This window comes from Gymnoscopelus braueri (genome assembly GCF_963280865.1).
Source record: "Gymnoscopelus braueri genome assembly, chromosome: 11".
Classification (NCBI taxonomy): domain Eukaryota; kingdom Metazoa; phylum Chordata; class Actinopteri; order Myctophiformes; family Myctophidae; genus Gymnoscopelus; species Gymnoscopelus braueri.
Window position 1 is genome coordinate 12,429,428 of NC_137613.1, and position 22,256 is coordinate 12,451,683.

Below are 22,256 nucleotides of genomic sequence, written 5' to 3' on the forward strand. Positions count from 1 at the left end.
TTGCAGGACAGATCAGTTTTGAACAAAATGCCTCAAATCATGAACACAGCGTGCAATTACCGTGACATTTTGCACGCACATTCCCACTAGGCCGAGGAAGAAATGCCATAGACCCATTAACAGACGACGTCACACTGATAAGAACCAGTATGCGTGCAAACAGTATGCGCACAATGAAACCCATTCTGTCAGGTCTCGCTAGGACGCGCCTCACTAGCCAACACACAAGAGGGGGTTGGGGTGCACGAGAATTAATTGAGTGAAACAATCACCTGTGCGTCCAGTCTCAATAGTAAACAAATAATTGGTCTATACTTTTCACATTGGGCTGTTATAGCACCACCAGCAGGTCTAATTTAGCAAAACACATTTTTGGAACAAAATGCCTCAAATCATGAATGCAGTGTCCGATTGCCGTGAAAGGCCTAAGAAGAAATGGCACTCTTTTCACGTTGGCCTATTATAGCGCCACCAGGAGGCCACAATAACCTACCTGACCTGGCGGAGACCTGTGCTCCGATTAGCACTTTTTCTAGTTTACAATAGGCCCACAAAGGAAATAAGCTCTCTGGCTTTCTTGTGTTATCCTTATGAACTTTTGTACCTACTGTATGTTTCTGCGTCAATATGTTTCTTTATCAGCTCCTGATTTCATAGATTAATATAATCAAGCTTATTTTGTCTGCATCCCATAGTAGTAGTAGTAGCTTCATTAGAAAGAGAACAAATAATAAAACGGTTGATGAATCTTCACCAAAAAGCATTCTTGAATTATATCAACAATTAGATTAGATTTTATTTTACACATATGTACATTTATTACATGATACATTCAAGTGTATTCTATTCATAATCATTTAAAAGACCAATAAGAAACATTAAAATATTAAACTCTTTGATTTACATTGTCCACAAATTAGCACATCAGATTCAAAGGTAACCGTTAAAGGGGCATGCTGTAGTTTTTTGACCCAATGTTGAAAACAAAATACATCATCAGTCTAGGGCAGGGGTTCTCAACCTTTTCAGGCCGTGACCCCCCAAAATGATCATATTTGAACTGGGGACCCCCCCCCCCCCACACACACACACACACACACACACACAGATAAGCACTTGGAATGTAGGATTTGAAGCATTACATTTTGTTTGACTCGGTTCCACAAATAAATATTGTGAAAATAGCCGATCTACAAGCTCACATATTTTCCTCTTTCTAATATTATTTGATAATTTGGCCAAGGTTTGACCATTTTCTATTGTATAGTTTGTTGATTACTTTTGATACAGTAATGGTCTCTTATTTTTTTGAGGTATTAAAAAGGTCTTAAAAGTCCTTACATTGTCGTTTCATCTGGGGACACCCCCCCTGGGTGGGGGTCCCGACCCACAGGTTGAGAACCGCTGTCCTAAGGAGTCATGCTCCTATAATGTGACAAGGCTAAGGTGTCATTAGGCTAGAGTGACACGCTGTCCGGGTTGAAAAGGGACTGAAGTCTGCACTTTGCTTTCTCCTGTAGCACCGAACGCTTCATACCTAGAGAAACATATAAAATAACATTAAACTAACTTTTACATCCTCCAATGCAGGACTTTGTGTTTATTTGTGTCGTCCTTTTCATTACACAGAAGTTTCGGGGAATTTTTATTTTATTTTATTTAACACATTGAATGCCAAAAACGGTCCGGACCGTTTTTGAGGGTCCAAACGAGAAGTGCCGAAAACGGTCCGGACCGTTTTTGACCCAATTCTATTTTTATACATGTGGGCCACGTGGGGCGCTAAAACGAAACTTTGACATCACCCAAGGAGTTTCTGAGAAGAAGAGGCTGGATCTGGCTCCATGTAAAAAATCCTTCCGGTCGGCGTTTTCAATGTTATCTCCTTGATTAAAAGCTTAATATCTCCATTTCTTTTTAATGTGGTGGAAACGAGCCGTTTTCGATCGGCGATCACGCTGCAATGGAGGGTCGCGTTGGAAATATTATTGTTCCAGGCGTTAGTCGGGACCCTCCGCCGTCTCGCACGCACGCTTTGTTTACATGCACTTCCTCGTCGGGGCTTCTCACAGCACGAAATGTATAACGCAAGTGGATGGAAGAAATGCTGGCACTCAACGTATAATATTTTAATAAACCTCTGGCACCCAATGTGTTAAATCAATATTTTTAAATAATCAGTGTGTGTGTGTGTGTGTGTGTGTGTGTGTGTGTGTGTGTGTGTGTGTGTGTGTGTGTGTGTGTGTGTGTGCGCGCGCATTACTATACCTATATAGTTTGGTCCTATATAGGACCAAACCAAACTAACAAGAGAAATTGTAGGTTTTGGTTGAAAAACAATTAGCGAAGAAATGTGTGTGTGTGTGTGTGTGATTCCTGTTTGTACACACAGTGGTATTGTTATTGTAGAATGTGTACATTCTCAGAGTTATGGGGGTTCTTGAAATACATGATAAATAAAGTTATAGAACCACAGTGTGTAGAACAGTGTATTGTACTCACAGGCTGCTGTATGAGCTCCAGTCAGCCTTGCTGAGAGAGGCTCTGGTGGTCAGCAGAGCTGAGGTCAGATGAGACTGACTGAGAAGCAGGCCTGATCCACTGGACACTGGAGTCACCTGCTCACTGGATCCACCTGCTTTCTGTCCCTAAAAAACAAAAACAAACGTGGGGATTGGGGAAGCAGCATTTAGTTTATATGAACCACATATACTGGAACAAACTCTCAGAAAACTGCAGGTTCTGCTGCCACTCTTATTTCTGTTAAAACACAACTAAAGACCTTTCTGTTTGCCTTTACCTTTCTTTCCGCCAGTGTTGATTTTAACAGCAAATTTTGATTTAGTTTCAGTCATAATCTTTTGAATAAAATTCCATTTAGTTTTAGTCATATTTTAGTCAACTGAAATGTTTTACTTTTTGTCTAGTTTTAGTCGACTAAATATCATATAATTATAGTCGACTAAATCTACCAGTTTATTGTCAACTGGGGGCATAGCTGATCTCTGGTTAGAGAGCCCGTCTGGGGCCAGGTTCGCGATTCCAGGCCTGGGCCAGCAATGTGTCGAATATGACTGGTCGAAGTGTCCATTTCACGGGGAACAATCAATCGTAAATGTCAGTAACAGTTTCCCCTTTCTTTTCTTTTTTTTTAAATGATGATGTTTCACTTGCTTTTGCCATTGTTTATATAATGACATCTGCATCTTCCAACCTGTAGAATAGTGACACGCCCACTTTGGTTACGAGTTCAGGGCAAGAAAAAACAAGACATTTTTGGTTCCAGCTCCAAACCAACATTTAGGGTTCTGAACCAATTGATTTTCAGTGGAAACACTCTGAACTGGTTCAAAATTAGGCGGGGGAAAAAAAACGGAACCGGTTCAACCCCGGTGGAAAAGTCCTCACTCCTGTATTGACAAACATTGACTCACACTGCCTCCTCTGGGCTTTTTTCATGAGTATCCTCATGGCATCATTAAAAGCAACTTGCAAACTGTGCAGTAGAAGTATAAAGTACAAAAACAACTGAAAATACTCAAGTAAAGCTCAGTACTTAAGCAAATATACTTAGTTAATTTCCACCACAGCTCTCGGGCGGTGTTGTGCATGGTGTAACTCACATTGTCTCTCCTGTGGCTGCTCTTGATGGTTCTGATCTCCTGTAGGAGGCGCTCCATCTGCTCCTGGTTCAGCTCCTCAAAGCCCCTCTGGATGGAAGGCATGTAGGCCGGGGGGAGTCGTACCGACAACCCTGTGAGGTCCTGGCTCATGGAGTTTGGACCAGAGACGCACTGAGAGTTCTGGGGTTTTACAACAAAATAAGTTGTCTTACAGTGCCATCTAGTGGCTTTCTGGTATACGTGTGGTGCCTCCATGTATTTTAAAGGAGATGACATTGATGATCAGTAATAGGCGCAGTGGTGGAAGAAATACTCAGTAGATTTTACTTGAGTAAAAGTATCAGTACCAATATAGATACGCTGTTAAAAGTAATACGCCTGCATTCAAAATCTTACTTGAGTAAAAGCGTAAAGGCATGGTCTGCTAAATGGCTAAATTGTGGTATTGGTATCAAAATATGCTTACAGCGCCAAAGAAAAAAAGTATTTATAAAACTTCATCGACAATAGTCAACTTAAATTTAGTTTGTGTTCACAAATGTCCTCTCACCTGTCCAGACGGCGAGGCGTGGTTGTTCCCCAGCTCCGACTCGTAGGAGCTTCCAAAGTAGAGCCTCCACAGGTTGCTGCGGTGGAGCTCTGGTTCCAGATGGCGGGGGTTCTCCGGGAGAAGTGCCGCCGCGGCCTGGTCCAGCCCCGCCCCCACTCCCGGCTCCGCCTCCCCGGCAGAGTCGTCCGAGCCGCTGCTGTGGTTGAGGAAGATCATGGAGCCCAGGCTCATGTCGCTGTCTGACCCCGAGGTCAACTCCTGAACGCCACACGGGAGAACAAATACAACATTTTTACATCTTAGGAGGAGCTGACATGTTAGTCCAGAGCAGAGGTATAGGGCATAGCAGTGGCAGCCATTTTCTGGTTCCACTCCAAAATAGTCAATGCATTTTTCCCATTGAGATTTCCAAAAATATTTATATCAATTCATTTAAGCCTAGACAAGCTATCCAGGGTCCTGGTGAATCATGACCATAAAAAAAAAATCTGTGATTTTTAAAAAAATTATATTTAATTATATGATATACTATATTTAATAAATACCCTTTGTTTTCCCGTTTTCAAAAACGTTTTTTCACAGAATCAAACGTTTTATGGTCATGATTCACCAGGACCCTGGATGGCTTGATTCTAGGCTTAAAATAATTGATATAAATATTTTTGGAAATCTCAATGGGAAAAATGCATTGTCTATTTTGGAGTGGAAACAGCCTGTCACAATTATTCCATTATCACCTAATCGCAATTATTTGAGATAATCGCAATGAATTTGCATGATCGTCGTTAATCGTTTCCATGTTGAGAAAGGTTCATACATTTTGAAACATTTTCAAAAATAGTGTAAATATTATTTATTTACACTATTTTGTTACAAATCTTTAGTATAAAATATTAAACATGCCGTGTTTTCGCCACAATACAATATTCATTTTGACTATTGGTATCGTTCATCGTCAGTAATTTCTTTGTGCATTTGAGTTTTTTGTCATATCTGCCCCATGCAACTTGTGTTTAAAAGCCACACAATTAAATTGTTAATTGCAACTATTTGTATGACAATTAATCGTCAAGTACAATTCATAATGGTGACAGGCCTAAGCAGATGTACTCAAACTTTTTTTTTTTATCCCAGCCATGATGATAAAATGATCATGAAAGCGACATCAGAAAGAGTTGGACAAGGGATAGAAGACATAATGGTACACTTTGTTTTTTCACAATAGAGCATCGCAGTTCCCGCCCCTTCCGGGTTCCACCGCAAAATACCCAATGCATTTTTCCCATTGACATTTCCAAAAATATTTATATCAATTAACTCTTACCCTGCCAGAGTTTTTTCAGAACAGTCTGTAGCCTCTGCCAGGGTTTTGACCGATTTTGGTACCTTTTCGCATAGCCACAAAATATTTTTCTCAAGTATGATTGATCCCCAGAAAATTTCTAATCACAGATGAGATTCAGGTGTGGTTTCACAAATGTCAACGAGGTCAATTTGACCTTGTTGTCATGTGTTGTTTGATGTTTGAAAATAGCTCAAAACCAGTAGTTTCAAACCAAAAAACATTGTGAATTGTTTGTCCGTTTCAATTTTAACATTGAAGTGGATGGAGCAGCAAATCTTTGGAAATTGTTATCTCCTTATTCGTTTGGAATATCGAAAAGGTGTCAATACTAAATAATTAGAGAATCTTTTTAGTTTTTTTTTTTTTTTTTTTCCAGGACGTTTTTAAACGTCTTTGGCAGGCAACAGCTAATTTCTCAAAGACGTTTATAAACGTCTTTGGCAGTTATAGAGTTAATTTAAGCCTAGAATCAAGCCATCCAGGGTCCTGGTGAATCATGACCATAAAACGTTTGATTCTGTGATTATTTATTTTTTTAAACGGCAAAACAAAGGGTATTTATTAAATATAGTATATCATATAATTAAATATAAAATTTAAAAAAAATCACAGAAAAAAAAATGTTATGGCTTGATTCTAGGCTTAAATTAATTGATATACATATTTTTAGAAATGTCAAAGGGAAAAATGCATTGAGTTTTTCCTTCCGGCACCAGGAAGAACCAGGAAGTGGGCGGGAACTGCGATGCTCTATAGACTTGTTAGTGGAGGAGGGAACAAAAAATAAAATAAAGATATCTGGTGGTTCTCAAACTTTTTAATTTCAAGGACCACCATAACTCTGTGAGGGAATCGTTAAGGAACCGGAATGGTTAAAATCCATAAGGAACCCAACCCCCAGTAGTACTGACATGTCCAGTGCTGGCCGCCAGGCTGCCGTGTGCCGCCTCCAGCTGTCCGTTGTACAGCAGGGCTCTCAGGTCGGCTCCGGTGAAACGCTCCGTGGCGGCGGCCAGCTGCCCCAGGTCCACGTCATCGGCCAGGGGCAGGCCCGCGCTCAGAGCCCTGAGGATCTCCACACGATCCTCCTGAACCCGCCGCCAGAGGAAGAGACACACAGAGAGAGAGAGAAGGTTTTAAGGTGGTTATTTCGTCGACTAAATCTATGACGAAAAATGTTCGTCGACTACCTTTTTTGACTGACGAAAACTAGATAAAAACAAAATAAAAACTAAGCTACAATATAACTAAGACTAAATATATTGACAATTTCGTCAACAAATAAAAACGAGACTAAAATGTTAGTGAGGGACTAGTAGTGGAGAAGAGATCCAGTAGAACTAAAAGACAAGTAAATGTATGTTTGGTTGCGCTCGGGTGTTGTGCTCTGACAATAGCAGATCTACAAGCTGACAACGCGATGCGCTGCGACATGTTGTGAGCTTGTAGTTCGGCTATTTTCAGCATGCAAACAAGTGTAAGATCAGCCATTACAACACCATCAAGGCACCGCCAACATACATTTTAGCCGACTAAATCAACTATGGATTTAGTCGACAATAATCTTATGATATTTAGTCGACTAAAACTAGACAAAAACTAAAACATTTCAGATGTCTAAAATATGACAAAAACTAAATCAAAATTTGCTGTAAAAATTAACACTGTTAGATCCACATCGAAGTTCATTACATTAACCACTGACTTGAACCCTAGCGTCCCTATTCTGTGGGCGAACAGTTGCCGATCTATAAGCTCACAATCTATAAACTTACAATCTACTATCTATAAGATCTATAGGCTCGCAACGCGTGTTAAGCGTCGCAAAGCGTCTTGTTGTGAACTTATTAGGCATGTAACGATTCACTCAACTCACGATATGATTCTAATCACGATACTAGGTTCACAATAAAAAATGTCATGATTTTTTCAACACAAAATAAATTTCCAGACAAAATCTTTTTACATTTTTTTTTCTCTTACGCAAATCCAGTATTTTCTTCTCTTTAATTTCTTTTTACAATACTGTGTTTTCTCATATCCTATTTTAAATACAGTAGCAAATGACTTAAACTATTTTTTTTATCAATTCTCATACAAAGATCCTGTATTTTCTTCTCTTTTTTTTTACACGCCCTCTGCTGTTTTGCATCGCAAATCCGCAAGCTCAAAACCCGTCGCTTCGCGCCGCGTATCAAACTTCAAACAGATCTGCTACTTTAGTAGTATGATCAAGTAGGGTGTTATTTTACGAAAAAACACAGAAATGATCTGATCTGATGTCAGACAGACCAGGTCTGGGGGAGGGCAGTACTAAAGCAGTGATCAGTGAGTGTATAATGTTAAACAGACCAGGTCTGGGGGAGGGCAGTACAGGGACTTGTCCAGTCTACCAGGTCTCAGCAGGGCCGGGTCTATCAGGTCTGGTCGACTGCTGGCTGCGAGCACATACACACCTGATAGCAAACACACACAAAAATATTATCACAGAAATTAGGGACTAACCACACCGGATAGATACTGTATGTAGATCATTATTTGGTTTGTTTTGTCCCTTTCTCCCTTTCTCTTTCTCTTATGGAAATCTTTTTTTTTGTTATTTCTCTTATGGAAATAATGCATTAAAAAAAATGTACCCACCATTTTACACTTGTAAACCTGTGCTGTGACAATAAAGTTGGTTAGTACAGTTAGTACACTGTTTCCCAAATTGGGTCACAGACACAGTTTGATGGGTCGCAAGTAAATGTCCATTCTTCATACTTTCAGAGTTAAATGAACACTCAGGATGTTGCTAGCAGACCATGGTAAACAGTATGTGTTGCTACAGTGTGAAGTGAAGTGAAGTATTACAGTACCTTGCAGACCCTCCACCCCGTCCAGCTGTGTGAGGAGCTGGTTGACCACGCGGTCCGTCACCCCCGTGTTGTCATGACCCCTCCTGGGGGCCAGCGAGTCAAACTCATCAAAGAACAGGATGCAGGGCCTGGCTGCCTGGGCCCTGAGGGGGGGGGGGACAGCACCGTCACCACTACGTCACTGCTACCAGTTTACAGTTACAGGCACCAAATTAAAGCCTACAGTTAGAATAGAGTGGAAAACATGTTAACTGAGCGGATTAGAGAACCAACCTTTGAAAGACGTCCCGGACTGCCTGTTCACTGGCTCCGATGTACTTGCTGAGAAGCTCAGGTCCCTGGAGGGGTAGAACAAAAAAATCAGCTATTTTCTATACTACTAGCTTTTAGATCTGCTATGTTCTCCTACAACTACTTTCTAATACCGAGTAGTCTGTAAGATAGCAAAAATTTGCTGTATAAAGGCATTAAAACTATTATTTTGCATTGTACAGAGGTCTCCCTCCTCATTAGTTTTTTTGCATTGGATTTTTGCCTCCTTGGGAACCCTAGGACGTTTTTGTGTGGCAAAAGAAATGAGTTAAAATTAATAAACCCTCATGTCTCACAGGTTTATCTAACAACATTAAACCAACTCATCGGCTTTTTAGAGGAGTTTAGATTAGATTAGAAGGTTAGAGGAGTGCTACAATCTGGGTGGGGAAGTGAATGGCCACCACTCACCCCTCCCCCGACACCGCTGAAGTGCCCTTGAGCAAGGCACTGAGCCCCCAACTCAACAGTATAAGACTGTGGTTGTACTGGTCAGCTCCCTGGTTTTACTGTACCTTGATAGAGATGAAGTTCATGCCACTGTCTTTGGCCACGGCCCCTAACAGCAGGGTCTTGCCCGTGCCAGGGGCTCCGTACAGGAGCAGCCCTGAGCAATGACGGATAGGCAGCTTGGAGAACAGGATGGGATACTGCAACATACAGGAGACACATGCCATTTAAAGTGCACATAACCAAACATTTTTTTCTACATTTTTATCCCACGATTTTTGTAACCCATTTTTTTCACCCGGTGCCAATTTCCTAAGTGATCCTGGGCGCTACACCAGCACTACACCAGTCCCCCACAGCCTAGGGAGGCCAGGGCCGAGCTCATGCTTCCTTCAATGCATGAGAGCCAACTGACCTTCTTGTCACCTGACAGGGGGGAGTTTCCCTGGTAGGACGTAGCGCGTGGAAGGAACACGTTATTCCAACCAGTTCCCTTCCCCTCCATCAGGCGCCCCGGCTGTCATGGGGGAGGCGGTATAGCGACCAGGATTACTACATGTTTTTGTGAGGGTATTAACTACCCTAGGATACACGGGGAGAACATGCAAACTCCACACAGAGAGGCCCTTTCACCAACCCCACCTAGGGTATAGGCACTGATGACGCGGAGGAGAAGACACGCCCCCAGCGCCCACAGCGTCCCCGGCGGGAATCGAACCCAGGACCTTCTAGCTGTGAGGCGATCATTTCTGTGAGCCCACAAAAATGATATCTTAAGGCACTATATAACTTTCCATTGAACCCGGTGCTGAAATATGTGCTGAAATATTTACCATTGAGCTAATTGAGCCTGCTTGCTCAAAATTCGTGTCAGATCCTGTGTCTAGGTGAGGCATGACCTTTGACACGATTTAAATGTCAACATACTCTACCATACAGATTGGATAATATTACATTTTATTCATTAAAAGAACGTTTCATAGTGCCGCTTTAATGTCATTTTGCCTTACTTCAGCTACTGTAGATATATTTATTTTAGCCTTGTCAGGTGTTACATACAGTAATAGATCAAACTAGAAAAAGTGCTCCTCGCCAGGTCAGGTAGGTTATTGTGGCCTCCTGGTGGCGCTATAATAGGCCAATGTGAAAAGGGTGCCATTTCTTCTTAGGCCTTGCACGGCAATCGGACACTGCATTCATAATTTGAGGCATTTTGTTAAAAAGATTTGTTTTGCTAAATTAGACCTGCTGGTGGCGCTATAACAGGCCAATGTTAAAAGGGTGACATTTGCTCCTCAACATAGTGAGAATGTGCGTGAAAAGTTTGACCGCAATCGAACGTTTTTTTTTTATTTTTTACATAAGTCGGTCTCCTGGTGGCGCTATAAAAGGCAGATGTGAAAAATGCAGGGCAAAGGTTTTTCCTTGACCTCTAGGGAGTGCGCTTACAAAGTTTTACACAGATCGGTGCAGTCTTAGGTAAAAACACGAATCGGCCTGTTATAGCGCCACCATGAGGCTGATTTGAAAATGTTCAAGTGGCATTTCTTCCTGGGCATAGTGGAAATATGCGTGGAAAATTTCAAGGAAATTGCATGCTGCGTTCATGATTTGAGGCATTTTGTTCAAAACGGAGCACTCCTACAAACTTTGGAAGACATTTTTAGCCAATCAGGATGAAATATGAAAAATGTGAGAGACAAGTTTTGTTTAATGACTATAGAGATGCTGTGTACCGATTTTCGGGATTTTTGGACAAAACCTGTAGGAGTACTGTCAAAAAATATGTTTTGCACAAATCGGCCTCCTGATGGCGCTATAAAATGCCCATGTGAAAAATTTGGGGCAGAGGTTCTGCTGTGGTATACAGGGAGTGTGTGTGCACAGTTTCACTGCGAGCAAGCCAACGGTGCCGGAGATTAGCTGTACACAGACAGAATGACGGACACACGGACACACGGACGGACAGGGGGTAAAACACTCTCTCGCCATGCCTTTCAGCCTGGCGGAGACAATAAGATAGACAGACGGATACTTTTCTTTCTTACAAGAATCTATTGTAACTCCTAGGAAGCCGAGAAATGAGCTTTCAAAGTTTCACACAAAAAGAAGATTTTTTTTTTCCCAAAATCAGTGTTTATACAGAAATATAAAACCTGGCCAAGAGGGCAGCGTGTTCTCATAAGTGTTTACTGAAATCAGACGTACGACTAAAGAAAATAGTTGATTTTTGCGAGTCATTTTCCCCTTTACCTTGTACATTAAGGACACTTTTATCTTAGTATTTAACATTTTCACATTATCCAACCCATTTAGACCTGGAACACCTACATGTTGTTATACCTTTCAAGCTGGGAACACCTCTGTGTCATTATATTTGTTGCTATATATCGTATATAGCAACATTTTCTTTTTTTCCCTTCTTTTAAAAAAAAGTTGGAATAGAAATATTTTCCAGAAAATGTATCAGAATATAGAGGCCGTTTTTAGAATCGGCCTCAGGTCTAAAATGGATTAAAGCAGTGATTCTCAAACCCTTTCATTTCTTTCAAAGACTCCCAAGCATGATATTAAATAATTATGACATGGACCCCCATTTATTATATGATTTTGTATAGATCTGGCCCCAATCTATACAGTAAAACCCTCAGTATCAATGTAACTCTGAGAGCTTACATAAGCTCTCAGAGTTACAGACACGTAAAAGGGTCCATTTGGAGCTATCAATCATTTAGCTGGGGACCCCCCTGGAACCCCTTCAAGGACCCCCTGGTGGTTCCCCCACACACTCTATATCCCGTTGGTTCTCAAAGTGGGGTCGGGAGACCCCAAGGGGTCCTTGGGGGTGTTCCAGGGGGTCCCTAGCAAAATGTGTTAATATAGCATCACACTACCGGTAATTTGAATTACTTTAACCTTTTGTACTTTGGCTATTCAAAAAATAGCAGATCTACAAGCTCATAGTGCAGCACAGAGTCCGCAGTAAAAAAGAAAACATAATTTTGGGGGTCCTTGACATGATTTTTTTTTTAGAACCACTGCTATATCCCACATGGTTTGACCGTTGTGCAGCTGACCTTGGCAGGGAGCAGGATGGCGTCCATCAGCTGCCGTCGCACGTCTTTCAGCCCCCCCACCCTGTCCAGCCCCGCCCCGCTGGGGGGGGTGTGGAGGTCCATGGCCAACAGCGAGGGGGGCGTGAAGCCCTCCAGAGCCTGCTGGAAGTCCCCCTGAGACAGACACACACCTGAGGACGGACAGACACTGTATCAGTGACGCTGTAACAGTGATACCGTATGATACATACATATGGCCCTTTAACCACTTAAACCCTACAGTATACAGTTGAGACCCCCTCCTTTTTTTTTAAACCAAATCTCTTCGCCAAATAGCCATGAAACGTCTGTCTTCTTGAACAGACCATATAGAAACGTTACCATGTTTGAATTACATCTCCTTAAAAGATGCTCAATCCTGGTATAAGCTATATAAATAAAAACGATTTCCTTAATTATTCAAGCCATATTTAACACATTGAGTGCCAAAACCGGATTAATACGGTTTTGCAAATACACCCGTGGAGTGCCAACTTTCCTAAAAAACATATATATACGTGAGTTTTATCTTTTAGTTTTTTTCGTTTATTTCCATGCGGGAGGGGCTAGAGCAGCTCTGGGATCACCCTAGGCGATTCTGAGAAGGAAGGGCCAGATGGATCACCATGTCAAAAACATGGCTCCCCATCCGCTTCCGGTCTATTTCCTTCTCTAAAAGAAACGCCTATAACTCCGAAACTTTTTACGCTGGGGAAAACAACTCATTTTGCATCCGCGATCGTTATCGTTCCAGCCGTTAGCCAGGACCATCGGGTAAAATGGAGGCATGCTTTTTTTTTCATGGATTGCTCATCATGGAGTTTACAGCTTTAAACAGCACAAAACGGTGAGATTCCCGGCACCGAACGTATTCTGTTATTATAAAATTCTGGCACCCAATGTGTTAATACTTTATTGTACGACAGTGTAATGCAAAAGTGATGATAGATACTGGATGTAATAATGCCCAAAATAGGGCCGCCAGGCTGAAAGTTAACATTAAAATGTGTTAATGTACAGTAGTACGGTGGTTGGTTACCGTGTCCAGTGCGTACAACACTGGCGTGCACGCTCCTCTCTAGCAGCAGAGCCAGGTCACGGGGCACGTAACCCTCCGTCTCCTTGGAGACCATTCCCAGGTCCAGAGTGTGTAGGGTCTCCTCTGATAGGCCGGTCCTCCTGAGGATCAGACAGCGCAGGATCTCTGCTCTCTGTGTCTGAGGGAAGACATGCAGTATAACGCTAGTCTGGGAGGCTTCGCCTCAAAGCCTGGACAGCAGGGGCGCGGCCACTGATTTCTGATTCAAATCAACAGCCAATGAAGAAAAGGGGGCGGGATCCACATGCAGTGGGTCTTACAAGTAAATAGGAGCGACGGGAAGCAATTTCCCCTTGAGAAATTGCGGCCGCCATTGTTGTGTACTGCTGTTTGCCTCTCGTCGGACTTTTTAGACGAGTAGACCGGTAAGAGGCGTGTCCGCTCAGATTCTGAGAGCAACGCACATCCGGCCCACAGATAGCAGGGCTTTGGCCCAGAAGTTCCTTCGCCCCTCCCGTTTGTATGAGAGCGGGCGAAAACTTCTGGGAACTCAGATTAGTATAACGCTGTTGTCGGGCAGAAACCTCTTATCTCCCTATTTTAACTTTTTGTGTTTTTTCCGTAAATTAACACCGTACTTGATCATACTACAGCGTCACACATAAGCATCAAAAATAGTAGATCTATACAAGCTCGAAACGTGGCGCAACGCGGCACGTTTCGAGCTTGTTCATTTTCTACTTTTGCTACTTTTCAATTTGAATCCTGAAAAGTTACAGTTTTGGACACAGATTTCCACCCGACAGAGATGTTATAGTATTCTATTTACAGTATATATATCAACTGGTGTCTTTATTCATGCAATTCTCTTTTCATTGTGTGTAGGGCTGCAACTGTCAATAATTATCTTAGTAATTCTATTGATCACTTTTTAGATTTTTGATTAATAAAATGCTTGTGAAGCAAATTTGTTTTTAGAACTTTAAGTAATACTAGGTAACTTTTTCAACAAAATTAAAGTTAAATTGTATATATTTTGTGAGTGGCAAATGTTTCACAACACCTACTCCATGAATTTCACCCCCGAAAGCCTTTTCTATTGAAAAGGTGGCTCGGTGAGCCTTTCCCGCGAAAATGACGTCATCCGGCCGGAAAACGGAAAAGGAAATGCACCGGTTTCCTGTTTGGCCAGGAACTACCGCGCTAACAACAAAATGGAATCTCACGCTGTTTTGAAGAGATTGCAGGATTTGAAGATCGAAAAACAAGAGAAAAATAAAACGCAGCTCACGGTAACTAAAGCTCCACTGGCTAAGAGAAACGATCCACAGATAGTATAAAACAACGCTTTTTGAAACGCTTCCGTCTTCCGATGAAAACAAATGGAATTCTGGGTAACGCAGGAATAAACGAACGGCCTGCAGTGACGGTAATGACCAGCAAAGGCTGCTAAAAATTTGTGGACCTGCATTGTACTACTTTAAGCGCTATTCTATACTTTGTCGCCCAACAGTGTCGCATAAAAACTGCTAATAAAGTATTCAATCAATGTGCGTGCGTGCGTGCGTGCGTGCGTGCGTGCGTGCGTGCGTGCGTGCGTGCGTGCGTGCGTGCGTGCGTGCGTGCGTGCGTGCGTGCGTGCGTGCGTGCGTGCATACCTGGTCAGGGGGTTGTATGTGGAGGAAGCCCTGGATGAAGTGGGAGCCCTGCACCTGGGTCAGGGAGCGGTGCAGAGAGTGTTCACTGTGGCTGGAGAGGAGCAGACACACCAGGCTGGAGCGCTGCACCAACTCATCCACTATGTCCATGAGACCTGGAGGCAGGCAGGCGCGCATACACACACACACACACACACACACACACACACACACACACACACACACACACACACACACACACACACACACACACACACACACACACACGTTTGTATTACCGTAATACATTTGTGAGGACATCAACATTTTAGTACGCTTGTACAATGTATAAAAGTGATGTTTTACTCTGTGCGATGTGTTTCCGTAGGAGCGCCTCGGGGCCGTGCTCGTGCTCCGGCGAGGTGGGCGCCCCCGTCACGTGATCCAGGTCGTCCAGTAGGACCACGGAGGGCTGCCTCCACACCGCCTGCTCAAAAACCTCCTCCAGAGTCTGCCTCACCGTCTCCGCCCTTTTCCCTGGAAAATAAATACTGTTTGATTGACGTGAAAAAAATAAAAACAAGTTTTGAATCAATTCAGGCAATGAATGATTCCCAGTCATTAATATTTCCATGTGGTGAGCTTGTAGATCTGCTATTTTCTCAATCCGTGACACAGTAAAATCTATAGGGTAACCTTCAACACATGTACAGTACGGTAGGCTACTGTACATTTACGTGCGTGCGTGCGTGCGTGCGTGCGTGCGTGCGTGCGTGCGTGCGTGCGTGCGTGCGTGCGTGCGTGCGTGCATATTCTCCTCAGTGGTGTAAAGTAACTAAGTACATGCACTCAAGTATTGTACTTAAAGTACAATTTTGAGGTATTTTTACTGTTCAGTATTTACAATTTACAATGCTTTTACTTCTACATCTCAGAGAAACTATTATACCGTTACTCCACTACAATTATTTGAGAACTTTAGTTACTAGTTACTTTGCAGATATACATTATTATATCATAAAACATACATTAACCACTTTAGCCCTAATTTATACATAGGCTATTTGAAAATAGCAGATCTACAAGCTCACAATGCGTCGAAACACAACGCATTGTGAGCTTGTAGATCTGCTATTTTCAAACATTTGAGCACTTTTACTTTTGGTACTTTAAGTATTTCTACATTGCAGTATTGACACTTTTACTTAAGTAAAACAATTGAGTACTTTTTCCACCACTGATCCTCCTACCTTTTTTTGCAGTCCACCACCTCCACATGTGCGTCCAGGTCTTCCCCAGCCCTCCTGCACAAGGCTTTAGCCAGAGAGCTCTTCCCACTGCCCTGTGAAGAAGACGACAACATAACACACCACGTGTACAGTAAGTTAGCCCAGTGCTAACAATGCCAGCTAAAGGACTATCTGTTTAACCCTTGCATTGTGTTAGAAAACTGCATCCACTTGTGGTGTTAGCGGGTCAAATTTGACCCGTGATTTAAATCAGCCCAAAATACTAAAAAAATAAGTATTTTCATAAAAAAAAATTCTCTCACCTCATAGCTGACTTGTTATGCATTCATATCCATGTAAACACTTTTTAAAATATTATGTTGGGTGGGGGAATTGAGCCACACTTCTTTGCCGGGTCATTTCGGACCCTAACACCACAAGTGTCACTTTATTTTTTTGAGACCATCAGAATTAATTAAAATTATGATAAATATTTTTGTTGCGTTAAAATGGCTATTTCTAAGGATATCATGAGGCCTCGTTCCAATAAAGAAATGTAAAGGGTACTTTTTACCTATTCAAACTTGAAAACGGGTCAAAAAGACCCTAACACGATGGAAGGGTTAATGTCTTCATGCTATCGGGATGGGGGGGGGGGGGGGGTTGGGGGTTAAAGGTTTACCGTGGCTCCGGTGACGAGCAGCGCCCCGCCCCGGAGACCCCGTCCCGTGGACACCAGCTCTCGGAAGAGCGGACCGGCCTGGAGGCTGTAGTAGATGAACTCAAATCCAGTGGTGATCAGCTCCTTTATCCCACTGGGCTCGGAAAAAGGCAGAGACAATTTAGGCATTTATCAGACGCTCCTATGCAAGCACGTGATTGGAATAAGCAGAGTAAGCAAGAACTCTAAATAAGAAAAATACAGTGGCCTCACTGTTCCCTTCGTCCATATTTTTGGGCGATGTAGCCGCCCCTATAAGTGGGGTTGGGACACCTCATTAGTACACATTTGCTGTACTGTGATTGGCTCATTAGCACACCCCTAGCTGTACTGTGATTGGCTGACTCTATTGGCTGACTCTATTCAGCACTGTGATTGGCTAGCGAGACACATGATGACATTAATAACCTATAAATAGGACTATGGACTTCAAAAAAATTATTATTTTTTTTGAAGTGAGCTTCCATCACTGTGATGACCACTGTGATGACCACACCGCCCACTTCACACTGGGTGTGATTTTTGGGCGGTGTAGCCGCCCCTATAAGTGGGGTTGGGACACCTCATGAGTATTAGTTTCCTGCAGTGTGATTGGCCCATTAGTAGACCCCTAGCTGTACTGTTATTGGCTGACTCTATTGGCTGACTCTATTCAGCACTGTGATTGGCTAGCGAGACACATGATGACATTAATAACCTATAAATAGGCTTATGCCCACTTCCCACTTCACACTGGGTGTGATTTTTTACAGTCTATGGGTGTAACTCACATTGACTCTCCTGTGGCTCCTCTTGATGGTTCTGATCTCCTGTAGGAGGCGCTCCATCTGCTCCTGGTTCAGCTCCTCAAAGCCCCTCTGGATGGAAGGCATGTACTGTAGGCCGGGGGGAGTCGTACCGACAACCCTGTGAGGTCCTGGCTCATGGAGTTTGGACCAGAGACGCACTGAGAGTTCTGGGGTTTTACAACAAAATAAATTGTGTTACAGTGCCATCTAGTGGCTTTCTGGTATACGAGCGGTGCCTTTATGCCTCTCAGTAATATTTGCAGTGGTGGAAGAAATACTGAGTAGTTTTTACTGCTGTCATTTTAGATTTTAACCACTTTAACCATCATCTTATACTTTGGCTATTCAAGAATAGCAGATATACAAGCTCATATTTCACATTTTTGCAAATCTTTGAAAATATATTTTTAAAGTGAAAATTTGTAACTCAACTCAAATCTTTGCTTGTGGGGACTCTACAAATGTCTTCTAAATACTAACAGTTTTTTTTTTTACTTATGTTGCTATAATCAGTGTTTTTCAAACTGTGTCATGTCAAGGGCCCCCAAAAATTATATGTATTTGGCCACGGACTCCCATCTCAAAACACGTTGTTCCAGGGACCCCCCAGAAGCAAAGATTTGAGTAAAAAATGTTCGCTTTAAACAATATATATATATTCAAATATTTGCACACATTTTCACGATTTAAAAAAAATAGCAGATCTGCAAGCTCATAGCGCGGCACTCGGTGCCGTGCTATGAGCTTGTAGATCTGCTATTTTTGAATAGCCAAAGTATGAAATAATGGTTAAAGTGGTTACACCGATGGTTTTAATGTGTTAAGTAAAAGTATAGGTATCACAATATAGAAATACACTGTTAAAAGTGATACGCCTGCAGTCAAAATCTTACTTGAGTAAAAGTATAAAGGTATGGTCTGCTAAACGTCTACATTGTGGTATTGGTATCAAAATATGCTTACAATGCCAAACGTTAAAAAAGTGTCAAACTTCATCGACAATAGCAGATCTACAAGCTCACAACGCGTGAGCTTGTTCTACAAACAGCTAAGCAGTCTGCAAGACATTTCAGATTGAGAATTTAACCTTTGCTTTTATGAAATTATCCGAGATTAATAGGGTTTTATGGCAGATGCCTCTGAACCTGCTAGTTGGACCTAATTCTCTTTAATCTTATTAAAAATGACAGTAAAGGGTTAGAAATCAGTAGTGGTGACGAGGCTTGTCACAATTATTACATAATCGTCTAAACACAATATTTTTGCATAATCGTCATAATCATTTCCATGTTGAAAAATGTTCATGTATTTTCAAATATAGAAACATTTTGAAAGTATAAAATAATTAAATATGTCAGTAATGTCTTGTATATTCAACTTTAAGTGTTAAGTAAGCAGAACATCATTTGAAAGTACATTTGTAGAACCTGCACGATCCTAATTAAAACATGTTTTTCATTCATTGCTTGGTGGCAATGCAGTCTGGACTACAGGAACTGACATGATGACCTGTCCATTATTATAAACATATATATGTTGTTACGTTGCTGTGTCCCGTAGTTAAATAAAGCAGACCTTAATAAAAAAGGAAGCAGTTATTTCAATGCTGCAATGGATCATATTTATAGAGTAGCAGAGATTTAGCAGAGACTCATTCTACAGCTAATTGTTCTGGATATAATAACACACTTTGCCCAGTAGATGTCCTCATAGCATACAGTATGCTTGGTTGTAAATGAAGCTAATGGTTATGGAAACACTTCATATGGTGAATAATAATAATAATAGCAGCTTTAATAAGTGGTATTGTACCCCTCATTGTATCCCTCTGCCTTCCTCACACAAACAATGTTTTTTTTTCATGTACAGTTTATGAATGTGTGTGTGGACAGGGTGTGGTTAGTGTGGTCTTTTCTTAGATCATGGCTTGCATAACAATGCCTTGATCACAACTCTATTAATCATTAATTAAGCTTAATAGACATAGACAATACCTCCTGGAGAACTAATAACCATCTACTGTATGGGTTCTTTATAATAACTATTACTAACCCACTGCCACTGTCCTTAAGTCACAACTGGAGCAGAACAGTGGTGAAGACAGGACTAAGCCTAACACCCAGTCATCCGTCTGATATGCAGAAACAGCAGCAAGACAAACACCAAGCTAATAAACAATAACTGATAGCAGTAACACTGTACGTACCTGTGATTTATTAGTGGCAAGTATTTTACTGAGCGGAAAACATAGAGTTACATTAATCCTCATAAGCTACAAGACAGAAGATGAACGTTGGCTGACCCCTGTGCATGTGTCCACCTTTGCATGGCAGTGTTGATTTCGTCGACTAAAACTATGACCAAAAATGTTCATCGACTAACATTTATCACTGACGAAAACAAATAAAAACTAAATAAAAACAAAACTATGATGACTAAAACTAAGACTGAATATAGGCCTATTTAGGCCAAATAAAAACTAGACTAAAATGTTAGTGAGGGACTAGTGGAGAAGAGATGCAGTAGAACTAAAAGACAAGTCAAATATGTTTGGTTGCGCTCTGGTGTTGCGCTCTGAAAATAGCAGATCTACAAGCTCACAACGTGTCGCACTGCGACACGTAGAGAGCTTGTAGATCGGCTATTTTCATATTGCAATCAAGTGGAAAATCAGCCATTACGACGCCATCAAGGCACCAGCGGAAATACATTTTAGTCGACTAAATCAACTGTAGATTTAGTCGACTATAATCTTATGATATTTAGTCGACTAAAACTAGACAAAAACTAAAACATTTCAGATGACTAAAATATGATTAAAACTAAATGGAATTTTATTCAAAAGAATAAAACTAAATTTGCTGTCAAAATCAACACTGTTGCATGGAGAGCATTTCGTATAAAAATGTATGAAATTAAAACTGTGTACAGCATGAGATGTGATGAACAACAGAATCACAACATGTAGTGGAGGCCTTCATCTGGTGTAAAACTACTCTGCACTTCATGCTTATCAGACATAGAGCTGCTTTAAATGAAGCTACAGCAGAACTACAGTACAGTATCACTCATAATATTCAGATGAAATAGACATTGTCCTACTGTACCTCTACTGGCAGACTTCACAGCATCAAACCTGAAGTGTAACAGGTGTTTCACTTGCCTTGTCAGAAACCACCTCGCTGGAAGAGCTTTAAATGGAATAATTGCTTCATACTGAACAGACTTTATGTTTAATTCTCTCCTCTGTCCTACAGAGACCATATAGAACAGCTAACTATGTGAGTAGAGACTGTATCTCCTAACGGTATTGCTAGCATCATTTGGTGACATTTATGAGTTAAATGTTTTGTTTGTAATGAAATCTAAACTTTTCTAGAACCTGATGGATGCCACTATGGAGCCAAAACAACATCCAGCTTCCAACAAGTCTGGTCTCTATTTAAATCTGATATTACACAAATTCAGCATTTTATAAACGCTTTAAATGTCACCATAATTGAAAAGCAAGTCTGTTTATAATCTATCATGAAGTTAAGTGCGTTCAGTGGCTAGAATGAAAGGCATCTCTCTGGGTTGACAGGAATGCAATAAATATGCAATCATTTATGTTTAAGTTGTTGATTGTTTAGTTTGCAGACGTTTCTAAACTTTCATCATGGAGGGCCAAGAGTATTGCAGGTCCTATGCATATCATATGAATTCACTGAATAGTTCAACTCCTCTGTAAGGACATAAACTCCTGTAGTGTTGGGTTGAGATGAGGACACCACTGTTTATTGCATTGCTTTATGATGATAGTTTGTACTCTTCCTGTCTGTCTCAGGCTGGTGTCACAGGCAGCTGGCTTATTACTTCTCCCTGCTCTGCTTTCTGATGACTCTGGTCACACTCCTACAGACCCTCTATAGTGAGTACTGTACTTCATGTCTCCTATAATAGACCCTCTATAGTGAGTACTGTACTTCATGTCTCCTATAATAGACTCTCTAGTGAGTACTGTACTTCATGTCTCCTATAATAGACTCTATAGTGAGTACTGTACTTCATGTCTCCTATAATAGACTCTCTAGTGAGTACTGTACTTCATGTCTCCTATAATAGACTCTATAGTGAGTACTGTACTACCAGATTTCCACCAACCATACTGTAGGTCTATGTCATCTTGCTGCAGGGCTACTTACAGTAGCAGTGCACTGGCTCTCAGCCTTTTTAATTACAAGGACCCCCAGTTTGATATACAATAGGCTGTGGACCCTCTTTTGATAAAGGTTTTATCCACACTGTAAAACCCACAGTGTTAATTGAACTCTGAAAGTGTACCAGTGTAGCCAAATGGGTCCATTTGGTTCCATCAGAGTTACAGACCCGTAAGGGTCCATTTGGACCCCTGGTGGTCCCCGGACCGGATGTTGAGAACCAGTCTTAAATCTCTTATGTCAGTACACTGAACATTAGACAGCACAAACATTCACTCTCAGCCTAGAGGCAGAGCAGAGCAGAGCAGCAGTTTACCCACAATGCAGTGTGAACATTGACCTACAGTATTCCATCCATCATACTGACAGTTGAGGTTTCTACAGTGTCTTATTTGACCTTTAGGCTTTTA

At 41.5% G+C, this 22,256-nt stretch overlaps 1 protein-coding gene across 1 annotated transcript in view; it reads right to left on the bottom strand.

Annotated features, from left to right (window-relative positions):
• Positions 1–985: 985 nt before the first annotated feature.
• Positions 986–22,256, bottom strand: part of LOC308095449 (peroxisomal ATPase PEX1-like) — a gene marked incomplete at its 5' end in the record, with an annotated part of 166,187 nt that continues 144,916 nt past the window's right edge. The window contains one exon of the mRNA XM_080442508.1: positions 986–1,060. The remainder of the gene's footprint in view (positions 1,061–22,256) is intronic.